The sequence below is a fragment of the Aedes albopictus genome, chromosome 1, assembly GCF_035046485.1.
Source record: "Aedes albopictus strain Foshan chromosome 1, AalbF5, whole genome shotgun sequence".
Lineage (NCBI taxonomy): Eukaryota > Metazoa > Arthropoda > Insecta > Diptera > Culicidae > Aedes > Aedes albopictus.
Window position 1 is genome coordinate 319,034,726 of NC_085136.1, and position 13,618 is coordinate 319,048,343.

The 13,618-nt window shown below is 44.5% G+C and overlaps 1 protein-coding gene across 1 annotated transcript in view; it reads left to right on the top strand.

Annotated features, from left to right (window-relative positions):
• LOC109398559 (uncharacterized) overlaps positions 1–13,618 on the top strand; it is a 553,507-nt gene that overhangs the window by 132,758 nt on the left and 407,131 nt on the right. The gene's annotated exons all lie outside the window — the stretch shown is intronic.

The following is a 13,618-nucleotide window of genomic DNA, read 5'->3' on the forward strand; positions in this document are numbered from 1 at the left end:
GCTCCGGAAATGGTGCCAACTCTCACATTTTGTACGACCATCCCATGTGGCACATCAAAATTCGCAGAATTTCATAGATAATTCATCAGTTATCAAACCAGCAACTGAAGATAACGTTGTCCACCTGGTGGTTCCAGAACAGGTTCCCGGGACCGGTTTTCAAAATTCCGGAAATGTGATCAATTCATGCATTTTCTATGATCATGTTGTCTGATGTATCAAAATTTGCAGAATTTTGATGTTCACATCAGATATCAGAGGCAGGATTAGCCACTTGGTGGTCCCGGAACCGGTTCCCAGGACCCCGGAGTTGTGGCCAATTTTCGCAGTTTGTATAACCTTACCGTATGGGACAACAAAATTCGCAGAATTTCAAAGATTATTCATCAGTTATCAAATCAGCAACTGGAACCAACATTGCCCACTTGGTGGTCCCGGTTCCCGAGGCCCTGAAAATGTGACCAATTCCCTGATTTTGTATGACCCTGCCATGTGGCGCATCAAAATTCGTTGAATTTCATGGATAATTTTCCAGTTATCAAACCAGCTACTGAAGATAACATTGTCCCCCAAGTGGACCCTGAACCGGTTCCCTGGCCTCCTAGCATTATGCCAGTTCTCGCATTTTCAATAACCATGCCGTCCGATATACCACAATTTCCAGACTTTTTGGAGAATGCATAAGTTTTCGAGCCAGCTACGGGAAGCAACATTGTTCACTTGGTAGTCCCAGAATATGAGGACCCCGGATATGTAATAAATTATTTTATTGACTATGGTAATACCATAGACAAACAGCCGTAACAACGTGAACGATTTTCATGGAAATCCATCGCCCAGTTCACACTACCATCACCTGGTGGAAAAGTTGCACGAATCACTGTGTTGTGCAATATCGTCAACAGAAGGCGCTAATGTGAAACGTCAAACGCATAGAAAAACGATGCGCTCGCCTCTGGTTGTGAAAGCCACAACTATGAAAATTTGCCTATGTTCCCCTATGTTGTTTTGCCTATGTTCCCCTCGTTCTCCACATTGACCTGCAACCTGAGGCGCCATTCTCGCCAAAAAATAGGACACTACCAACACTGAATATCCCGAGCAGCTATCTCATTGGTTCCTTGTGTGAGTGAAGCTGATTTGGCGATACTGGTGTAGCAAATGCTGGCGATTAATCAAGCTCAAGCTCATGGCACATCAAAATTTTCAGACTTTCATCAATATTCAGAATGTAAAAGAAAGTTAGCATGTTAGTACTACATGGAAATATTCGCCACCTAGCGGCGTAGGACCCAGTTTCCGGAAAGTTGGAAATGCAGCAAATTTGCACATTGCACATAAATGTGGGTTTCAGGTGAACTATCCATTCATTCAAATTTCGCTGGGAACTGCGACAAGGTGACAGACATTCGCCTGAAACACGAAGCAGCAAAGGTCGCAGTGGTAGTGAATGCGGCACAAAGTACATGCTGGTAGGCAGAACGGAACACGACCGGATCCGTCTAGACAGTAATGTAACGAAATACAGGGATACCTTCGAGGAGGTGGATAAATTCGTCTACATCGGATCTTTACTGACAGCTGTTAACAAAATTAGTCGTGCAATTCGAACGCGTACCATCAGTGAAAGTAGCTGCGGTCTAAAAGGTTCACTCACGCACCAAATGTACCATGAACAAAACGCCAATAAGACCGGTGGTCCTCTATGGACACGAGACACGGAGTGGAACCTGCAAGTATTTGGAGTTTCGACCGTTGCGTACTAATCTTCGGCGGTGTTAAGTAGAAGGGTGAGTGGCGGTAAAGGATGAATCACGAGCTCGTTGCACTGTACGGCGAACCCAGTATTCAGAAGGTGGACAAAGCCGGAAGTATACGATGAGCAGGGCATGTTGCAAGAATGCTGGAACAACCCTGCAAATTTGGTGATCGGGTTAGCACAAAATTGACAACATTTCTCCGAGAACCGGTTCCGGAACCATCAGGTGGACAATGATGTTTCCAGTTGTTCGATAATTGATGAACTATCTATGAAATTCTATGAATTTTGATAAGTCTCACGGCACATTCCAGGTGTCCAGGGAACCGGGTTTCGAACCATCTAGTTGCCAATCCTGTTTTTGGCATTCAACTTGGCCACTGATGTATTCGCATCAAAATTCTGCAACTCTTGATAGATCGGACAGCGTGATCAAAGACATTGCGGGAATTGAGCACTTTTCCGGGGTCCTGGTAATCGCTTCCGCGACTACTAGGTGGACAATGTTGTTTCCCGTAGTTGGCTTGAAAACTGATGAATTCATTATAAAATCCTGAGAATTTTGATGTGCCGCACGAGATGGTCATACAAAATGCGAGAATTGGTCACATTCTCGGGGTCCTAGGAACAGGTTCCAGGACCACCAAGTGGCTAATTCTGCCTCTGATACCTGATGTGAGCATCAAAATTCTGCACATTTCGATGCATCGGACAGCATGATCATAGAAAATGCAAGAATTGACCTCATTGCCGAGGTCTTGAGAATCTGTCCCGGGAACCTGTTCCGGAACCACCAGGTAGATAATGTTGTCTTCAGTTGCTGGTTTGATAACTGATGAATTATCTATGAAATTCTGCGAATTTTGATGTGCCACATGAGATGGTCATATACAATGCGAGAACTGGCCACATTTCCGGGGCCTCCGGATCCGGGTCCGGGACCTCCAAGTGGCCATTCCTGCTTTTCGTATCTGATGTGGCCACTGATATATTCGCATCAAAATTATGAAAAATTCGCACGGCATGGTAAAAAAAAAATCGGGAATTGATCACACTTTGGGGGTCCTTGGAACCGGTCCTGGGAACCGGCTCCGGGACCACCAAGTGGACAATGTTGTTTCCTGTTGCGTGTTTGATGACTGATGAATTAACTACACATGATGTTCTGAGAATTTTGATGTGCCATACGGCAAGGTCATACAAACTGCGAGAATTGGCCACATTTTCGGAGTCCTGGGAACCGGTTACCGGGAACCTGTTCCAGGACCACTAAGTTGCCAATCCTGCTTTTCGTATCTGATGTGGCCACTGATATATTCGCAACAAAATTCTGCAAATTTAGATATGTCGCACGGCATAGTAAAAAAAAATCGAGAATTGACCACATTTCCGGGGGCCTCGGAATCGGCCCTGGGAACCGGTTCCGAGATCATCAAGCGGACAATGTTGTCTTCAGTTGCTGGTTTGATTACTGGTGAATTATCGATGAAATTCTGCGAATTTCGATGTGCCATACGGCAAGCTCATATAAACTGCGAGAATTGGCCACATTTCCGGGGTCCTGGGAACCGGTTCCGAGATCACCAAGCGGACAATGTTGTCTTCAGTTGCTGGTTTGATGACTGGTGAATTATCGATGAAATTCTGCGAATTTCGATGTGCCATACGGCAAGCTCATACAAACTGCGAGAATTGGCCACATTTCCGGGGTCCCGGGAATCGGTTCCGGGACCACCAAGTGGCCAATCTTGCTTCTGGCTTCTGACATGGTCACTGATGTATTCTCCATAAAATTCTGCAACTTTTGATATGTCGCACGGCATGGATTCACCATATTTGTAAAATGGTCACCTATCGGGGGTCTCCGGGAAGCCGTTCCGAGGCCTCAAGATTTAGTCCCGTGGCCACCTGATAGCCAAAACTCATCTGGTCAGTTAGCTTAATGGTTGGGGCAGTTTGCTGCTGCTTTTTTCGGTGCATTTAGCACTCCAAACATTCAAATCAGCTGCATTTCGCATAACTTATTGCGAAAAATACCCTCCTGCGAAAATAGCCAAACCATGGTCCCTCTGGCGTCGGTTCCAAGTGGCCACATCCAACCGAACCTTATTTTAGAGCCGGATCCACAAAATTTAAGCCCTAACGATATTTTTGAGTACAAAAACTTTATTATTTTATTGAGAAATGACAGTGAAATCATTGAACCAAATCCGGGTCAATATGACCCGAACACCTTAAACGTAACTTTTTTGTCCAGCCCTTCAGAAACGGCCAAAATTATCGGTCAAAATTTTAAAAATAAGTTTTTGGCAAAAGATTTAAAGTCACAAAGTTTCAAAGGTATAGCAAATCAGGATCAAAAGATATTGCGCCTGAAAAGTGCGATCCGGGTCATATTGACCCGAACACCGTAGGAAGGTTAAAGGGATTTCAGGGGGTTGTCGGAAGACTTCATGAAGTATTACAGGTTATACATAAAGTATTAGAGGGTTACAGAAATTATCAAGAGATTCCATGGCATTTAGGCAGATTTAGCTATTAAACTTTAGAAATTAAATTGGAGGAATTCAGGATAGCTACAAGTTCAGGGGCCACATAGCCGAGGCGGTAAATGCACGGGTATTCAGCATGACCATGCTGAGGGTGACGGGTTCGATTCCAGGATCTTTTCGTACAGGAAATTTCCTTGAATTCCTTGGGCATACAGTATCTTCGTGCCTGCCACACGATATACACATGCAAAATGGTCATTGGCAGAGGAAGCTCTCAGTTAAAAGCTGTGGAAGTGCTCATAGAACACTAAGCTGAGAAGCAGGCTTTGTCCCAGTGAGGACGTTACGCCAAAAAGAGGAGAGGAGGACAAGTTCAGGGGAGATTCAGGGGTTTCAAGGGGTTTCAAGATGTTTCAGAAGAGTATCAGGAGTTCAATGGCACAGGTAACAATTTGATGCTGTACAAACGTTTCTCCAAATTTTTTAAATCAGCCTTCATTTGAACAAAATCTGAGCAGAAGAGGTGCAATCCTTTATTCAGCTCATAAACATCTAGTTTTGGTGATTTTATTCAACCTTTAGCTAATTTTACGTTCATTGGAAGGCTGATTTAAGGCACAATTGTATACATATCTTCGAAAACAAGAGCATTACTTGTTGTGTCTAATTAGTCAAGAACATAAGTTGAACTTAGTCTGTATTGAGGCTGAAGAAGCGACGTGGACTTCACGAAAACCATGTTTGGGTCAGCTGTCAAAAATTATTTGATTAAAGGTTGAACAACAGATGATTAATACTGCATGTTGTAGTATGTTTTAAAGCTGGTTACCTAGTTGAATAATATTCTATTCAGCTTGATATTCAGCCATCTATGTATTGCTGATTAAAGTGGTTGAACAAGTCATACTTCAGACCAATATTCAGCTGTCATTGTGTTCACCCATTGACACCATTAACCAGCTATTGTTCAGCGAATACTCTCACTGTTCAGTATTCATTGTTACTTGGTGGGGCATTTAGGGATATTTCAAGGGGGTTTCAAGACGTTACAGTAGAACTTCAAGAGATTTCAGTAAGCTAAAGAAAGTTTTAGCGGGATTTAAATGGATTTTATGGTTTTTTGTTGGTTTAAGGTTAATTGTATGGGATTTCGTAAGGATTTTAAGGAACTTCAAAGGAATTCAGGAGGTTTTCAGGGGAATTCAGGGGTTGCCAAAAGGTGTTCAGGTAGGCCCCATGAAGTATAAGAGGGGTTTCAGAAATTTTCAAGGTATTTCATGGAATTTTAGAGGATGTTTTGCGAGGATTTCATATTTCAGGAGGATGTTTGGGGGATTTCGGTTGGTTTCAAGAGGTTCCAGAAGGGATTCAAGGGTAATTCAGAGGGATTCAAGAGATTCCAGGGAGTTCCAGAGGAGTATTATGGGGTTGTCCGGGTGTTACAAGATTTTTTTTTTATTTTGAGGGCGGTCCAAGCCGTTCAAGAATATTATGGGTGGGGGTGAGGTTGCAGGGTTGGGTGATTTTTATAGAGTAACAGATGGTTCCAGACAGATTCCATAGGATTTAAGAGGGACGTAATTGTGTTTTCAATGGTTATCAGAAAATTTCAAGAGATTTTTGATGTTTTATCAAAGTGAGTTTAGAGGAGTTTCATGGGTTTCCAGGGAGTTTAATGAGATGAAGTATTTTCAGGAGGGATTAAACGATTTCAAGAGTGTTCCCTAAAAAATCTGGAGTTTTGCAAGAGAATTCAAAGAGGTTTTGGGGGGAATTTATGGGATTTCTGAGAATTTCAAAGCGGTTCCGAGGACTTCAAGAGATTGCAACAGGATTTCAAGGAAGCTTAGTAAAAGCTTGGGTAGGGTAGAGGGTAGGGCTGAGTGTCAAGGTTAAGGGTAGGCTGGAGTGTCAGGGTAAAAGGTTAGGGTGGAAGGTAGGGTAGTGCGTAGAGAAGAAAGTCAGGGTAAAGGGTAGTTTTGAGGGTAAAGTAATGAATTAGGGTTGAGGGTTAGCGTAGAGGGTTACGCTAGAGGATAGAATAGACGGTCAGAGTAGAGATAAGGGTAGAGGGTAATCTAGAGGGTTAGGGTAGAGGTTTGGGATAGATGGTAGGGTAGAGAGAATGGTAAACGGTAGGTTAAAGAGTCAGTATGCAGAGTAGCGTAGAAGGTGAAGTAGAGGGTTATTAATGATAGTAAGGAAGGCGGTAGAATGGAGGATGAGGGTGAAGGGTAGGGTGGAAGGTAAGGGTAGTGGGTAGGGTAGAAGGTAGGATATAGAGTAGGAGAGAGGGTTTAGGTGAATAAATGGAAGGGTAGAAGATAGGATGAAGGTAGAGGGTTAGGGTAAAGGGTAGGGTTCAGGGTTCGGTAGAGGGTTAGGATAGAGGTTAGGATGGAGGATAGTACAGAGGGTAGGGTGAAGAGTTTGGGTAGATGGTATGGTAGAAGGTGTGGCAAGGCAAAAGGTGAGGGTAGGATGAGGGTTAGAGTATAGGGTAGGGCAGACGGTAGGGTTGAGAGTTAGGGTAGAGAGCAGGGAAGACGATAAGGTAGAGAGTAGAGTAAAATAGGGTGAAAAGAAGGATAAAGAAATAAGATGAGTTGAGGTTTTCTCGAAATACCTTCAAGAATTCTTTCCGGGATTTCTTCAGGCATTCCGCTCGAGATTATTTTCAGGATCTATCCACCACCCCCTCTGGTATGTATCCAGATGTTCCTTCCGGAATTCCTTAGGATTCCTCCTGGGATCTTCAGAGATTGCTTTAGAACATTATGAAATAATTCTTTAAGGTATTCTAGTCGGCGTTCCTGCTTGAGTTCTTCAAAGATTCATTCCGGAATTTCATAAAAAAAACCTTCAGAGATTCCTGCTGTGATTTCATTGATCCCTCCCAAAAATGAATTGGAAAATATATATAAATATATATTTCACCGAGATTTATACAGGCAAACCTGAACGGATTCTTCAAGGAATTTAGGGTTTTTCATATTTTTTCAGGGATTCTTTCAGAAACTCCCTTCGAGATTTCTTCAATGATTCTTTCAGGGATTCCTGCTCAGCTTCCAATCGGGACTCCTGCCGTGATTCCTTCAAGGATTCCATCAGGCATAATCTATGGGATTCTTTCAGATATTTCTGCCGTAATTGCTTTGGGAAAACCTGAAAGGATTCTGTCAAGTATTCTAGCAGGTATCCATTCAGGGTTTCCAACTAGTATCCTTTCAAATATTGCAGCCAACAAGCCCGTGCACAAGGAGGGAGGGGGGTTGGTGGTTTAACCCCCCTCTCCATTACCGATGTTCCATACACTAGGTGCTCCTCCGTCTTTTGCCGAAATTAGGAAAAACCCTCCCTTGGCGCCATTTCTGTGCACGGGCCTGGCTGCCAAGACATATTCAGACACTCCTAGTGAAGTTCTTTTAGGTAAACGTGTCGCCGGGATTTCAGCCGGTATTCCTTGAAAGATTCTTCCCAGGATTTTTGAGGGACTCCTCCTGGGATTTCTCCAATCGTTCAGCTGTCCTATCAACGATGGGGAGTGAGGAGAGAGAAGTGAACAATTAAGAGTAAAAAGTGAGCAATGAAAAGTGAAAAGTGAAAAGTTAAATATGGAGTGACCACTGGGACTTGGCCTGCCTCGCTTTATCATAAAGTTCTTTGAGCACTTCCACAGTTTAAATTGAAGGACTTTCTTTGCCTGCCATAGCATGAATTTGTATATTGTGAGGCAATCACAATGATACACTATACCCAGGGAGTCGAGAAAATTCTCCCGACCGGAACGGGAAACGGACCCGCCGTCTCCGGATTGGCGATCCATAGCCTGAACCACTTGGTTAACTGGATACCCTCATCCCTGCATTCTGATAACCGTTAATACATTTTATCTGATATTTGATAGATACTGCCGGAATTCGTTATATATACACGGTACCACCCACTTTTTTTCCTCCCTCGCTCTCTCTCTCTCTCTCTCGCTCTTCTTGGCGTAACGTCCTCACTGGGACAAAGCCTGCTTCTCAGCTTAGTGTTCTATGAGCACTTCCACAGTTATTAACTGAGAGCTTCCTCTGCCAATGACCATTTTGCATGCGTATATCGTGTGGCAGGCACGAAGATACTCTATGCCCAAGGAAGTCAAGGAAATTTCCTTTACGAAAAGATCCTGGACCGACCGGGAATCGAACCCGTCACCCTCAGCATGGTCATGCTGAATACCCGTGCGTTTACCGCCTCGGCTATATGGGCCCTTTTTCCTCCCCTGTTGGGGAAATTTAGCCACTGCGTCCAATAAGCTGAACTTTTGTGGCATGTCCCGTTTTGATATTCGCATCTAGCCAGCTAATTACCATGTGTCAAGTAATCAGCTTCTGCCATGACGCGTCGTCTCCCAGTCAGGTGCAATGGAATTTATAAACTCCAAGACCTTCCCAGGTTCTGCAGACCAGACCTTCCCAGGTTCTGCAGACCAGATCTCACTGGGTTGCAAGCAACCACTATTTAGAAATCTTTGCCTGCGCGTGTATAAAGCACCACAACTGCAAAGCAGATGTTCCGAGGTTTTCACCTTCACTTTTATGATCCTTCTTCTCAGCCTTCTTCCTTGTAGATTACACGTATGAACGAATGCCTATTGGAATAGGACCTACGCTGCGCTGCAGTACAGACCTTCCCACACCCGTAGCAAAGCATTCCAAGACACGACTGCTGAGGCTGATCCAGCGGAAAATCCGCCACCCATCTTGTTGGGGTACCTAGATAAACCACCCACCCATAAATGGGAACCAGAAAAGCGACGACGACGACAACGACGACGAGGATGGATATTCGAGAGAGAAAAGTTGCGGCGTATGTTTATATTATCTGTTAAGTAAGCTAATTTTATGGCCAAGAATGTTTGTATTTTCGGGAGGGGTGCTGCTTCGTTGCACAAAACAAGCAGCTCGCAAAATTCACATCGTATAAGTTACGACCCGGGGTGGTTGTACCCTCACACAAGCACGAACACAAACACACTAGAAATAGATATGTGGGTTTGGTTGCTTTTTGAAATGTGTTTGCGGTAGGTTCGGTCGGAGGTGGAGAGAACAGTTGTAGCAGAAGCAATAGCAACGCAATGTTTATCTTGTTAAAAGATATGGCGTACACTCGGACTTCGGTTGCATACCTCCAAATGATATGTTTGGGATGCTGGTTCTGGTAGTTTCCGAAACTTGTGTAATTCGGCTACAAAACGGGGTCGAGGGTTCATGGGCGGTCAGCTAGAGAGTAGTTGTGAGGTACGCTGTATTTGTCTTTATATTGTCTTTTACAGCACCTTGCTTTGTGAGGCTACAATGTTTTTTACTACATCTCTTTCTTTTCTCTTCCTTTTTACAGGTACATATTGTCAACCTGGAGTTACACGTTTCCACAGGTATTGTATTAAAATTGGTAATCAATTGCTACAAATATAACAAAATATCGTTTCATTAATGTTTAAACAAGGCAAGAATAACTCTTGGAGTACTGTAAAAAACCTAATTTGATGACATGCCAGCTCACTGAGGTCTTTTGTTTTTCTTCTCTAAGCAATGGGGGGGGGTGTATAATCTGCTCAACAGATATCTGAACAGGGAGATCAGGTAGGATAAAAGACAGGACAACACCCCGATCCACTAAACACATTCCCATTGTCGCCACACCATACGTCTCTCCGGAACCACCAAGAAGGCAGTGCTTTAGAGATGTGCTAGTGCATATCACACCCTCAAGTTTAGCAGCGTAACTTTGCAGCAACGAACATCGATGACTCGCTTTGGTGAGTCCACCAAGGTAGCATGCTGGCGCTTAGCCAGTTTCCCGAGTGGTCCCTTTGTCCTCGGAATGCGGCAGGGCCAACCCCACGCCCGCGCCCAACTGTTTTGCAGACATCAAGAACTGATGCCTACGTGCATCCAGATCTGACCTGCAGAAGGCAAGGGTAACACTAACACCAGAAGGAGTTGCTGACAGTGGGGCCTTCACCTGCCCCGGATCCCCTTACCGTGAATCCCTTTCCAACCGCGGGCTCGGATCCAACCCAGTAGACCAACGCTACCAGGATGTTCTCTCGCGGCCACTTAATCGCTATAAGGGTCGATTTCGACCGCAGGTCACCGGTATAACCTGCGTAGCCGACTCCGAACCCTTGGACCACCTCTTGTATAGAGTCTGCACTAGCCAGGCCCGTGCACAGAAATAGCGCCAACGGAAGGGGGTTTTCCTAATTTCGGCAAAAGGCGGAGGGGCGCCTAGTGTATGGAACATCGGTAAAGAAGGGGGAAGGCCACGCTCACTAGGATCTTTAACTTCAACACCTCATCGTACATTCCTTAACCCGGACCATGGGTGAACCCTGTGGAGCTCTTGAGGTTGTGTGTAAGCACTTCCAACTCACTCCTGTGTCGTATGCTAATACTCGATTCTGGAAGTAGTTTCCGAGAGTCTTGTACAAGTTACTGGGTATCCCAACCCAAGACGCAGGAGCCCAACTGGCACTATTGGACGCGTTCCTTACATCCAGGTTCATAACTGCACAGCAGCAAATCTCCCTCCTCTTACGCTGGAGAGTAATCTTGGTGATCATTGTAATCGACAAAATAGTGTCTACGGTCGACCTCCCCTCCTGGAAACTGGCTACTCAAGAGACCATCTGCATCCTCAGTGTGCCTCAAGAGTTTGTTGTAGATGACTTTTGCGAGCCAATTCCCCGCCGTGTCGATCGCGCATATTAGTGTATATTCCGGCGGCTCTCCGGGTGGTTTCTCCGCCTTTGTCAATAGTACCAGGCTTCGCCGCTTCCAAATCTCTGGGAAGACTCTCTCGTCCGGCATTTATGAATAGCAGATCTGACCATCCCGGAAGCCTCAGCAATAGCTACTTTTAAGGTCAGGTTTGATACTTTGTCCTGGGGCCTTATGTACACTAGAATATTTTGCAACCCCCCAAGTTCCTCATCGATGACCCTTCCCACAACTCCAGCTGCAGTCCCCAGCGATTCCGCGAAAGGAGGCCATAGACTCATGACTTCGAAAGAGCCCTCCAGACCCCTCCATGACCCTCTCCAGTATATCTGGAGACTTCTCTTTAGGAGCCCAAGTAACAATTTAAATTTTATCAAAGTTTTTTAGCGTTTCAAAAATCCTAAACATAAAACCATTGATGCCGACTTGAAAATGCTCTCGAGTTCTTGTATGCCTCAATAAGCCCACGTTCTGGCTAGTTGGCCCAGTCTTATTAGGGTCTACAGGACTTCGTATGCAAACCGGCTTAGGATTTCGAGTTGTATCATAGTTTTATCAATCTTCTAAATAAAACCATCTTCTGACTTGTCAAATAATTGTTTTGATTATTTTTCACTCTCAATGTTCGATCGTCAGAATAAATTATGCTTGGTTGTTTTTCCAGGCATCAATTGGAAAGATGCAGATATGGAATTCAGATTTGTTTTCCTATTTAATACGTGTCAGGAGACATGCCACGGAAAATTTGTGGTGAATGTGACTGTGATAATGACAAAAACTAAGTGCGCCACACAAACTATGCATAATTTGGAAGTTAATTGCATTTAATTTACTCGGTGGAATTGGGTGCAAAAAAGGTTTTTTCAACACAGCGGAGTTTAAAAGACATTATGTAATTTTTCTGACAAAATAAAATGACGGAAACGTGTTGTATGGTTTAATTTGATCTTAAGCTGTACGTGAAATCATAAAATTGAGTAATAATTTTTCTGTATTTACATGAATTATCCCTGCTAGGCGACATATTTTTCTGATAAAACTCTATTTTCCTGATGATTCCTCCAATAGGGCTAACCCTCCTGAGGTAGTCATAACTGAGCTAATGATAGAACTAGCGGTTTTATCACAGCATTTTTTTGGTTTATGTCGCGGCCACGAAATCTTTTGTTGGTTTTATGCATTGCCTCACAGTTTTGTGTATTTGTTTACAAAAAAAATCTCTCTGACAACAACCGCAAATGCAAGTTTTATTGAAATGGTATATAATAAGTGATAAAACCAATTCATGTCTACTTGCAAGTCTTTAACTGAAGATGTTTATAGCAGAAGTTATATGATAGTTTTATGGAACGCCAAAGGTTCAAAGTAAAAAACTACCACATAAAACTAATTTAGAACAACTAGCTTTTTGACATGCTCGTATAAAACCAGGATAAAACATGAATAAACCTTCAAGGCATGCTGATTGTTACTTGGGAGCTATTATACCTCTTGCCTTGAACATCACGACTCTGTAGAAATCGACCCATGGGTCCGTATTGATTTCTGACAGAAATTCTCATAGCAGACCTCTTTGCTTACCATTACTATTAGGCTTCGCTAACGGCGTAGCGCCGCTCTAAGTAGCTCGTCGTTGAAGTATGATGTCTTCTTCATATGAGGACTTGGCCTTGACCTAGCCATCTTAGTAGCCGCCCCATCTTCTACCTGCTGCCTGATGTTTTTGTAGTCGGTACTGTATCGAACCGCCAGGTGATCGCTGTGAGTGTAGCCATCGTCTACCCTCCAGTTTGAACTACTTGTTAGGCCAGGACTACAAAAGGTAACGTCGATAATCGATTGCGCTTCGTTCCGACTAAGGGTACTCTTGGTACCGACATTAGGCTGATCGACATCTAGCATAGCCAGTGCCTCTAGCAGGATCTGACCCCGCTGATTCGTAAAACGGCTTCCCCATTCCCCTGATACAGCAGTCTCTGACCTTCGTCGCAGTGGCTCAGGTTCAGCTGCGTTAGCTGCACTGTGACTTGTCAGCTGAGACTCTCTTGAAGGCCGGAATCCTTGGACCTCCCATCGAGTGCTTACTGTTCGCGGATTTCCCGGAACAAATCAAGAAGGGTTTGTGTAGCCTTGTGCCTTATGGCCCTCACCTCCCACCTCCACATCGCATACATGGCTTGATCCTGTCAGGGCCTTTACAGTCACACGACTAGTGTCCCGGTTCAAGCCACTTATGTTAAGCAAGCCTCCGGTGGCTTGTGAATGGTAAGTTGACATACTGACCAGCTCACCTTGAGCTTCCCTACTTTAACGGGCTTGTTACCGTCCACCACAGGTAGCTGCACCAAGGACACATTTGTCCCTGCCGGGCCTTTCCGTAGCCAAACGGCTGCGACGGCCACCTGCACCTCGATCTGCAGGCGCAGTGCCGTTACGAGCTCTTCCGCGTCAGTAATCGCGTCTAGGTTTTTCACCTGCAGAGTCACCTTCGCTGTGAGAGCCCTCACCTCGACACGCTCACCAAGGACCTCTTCTGTCAGATTTTTGTGGGCGGGGCCCTTGCGCTCTTTGTCGCGCTTGGGCTCGAGGAGCATTTC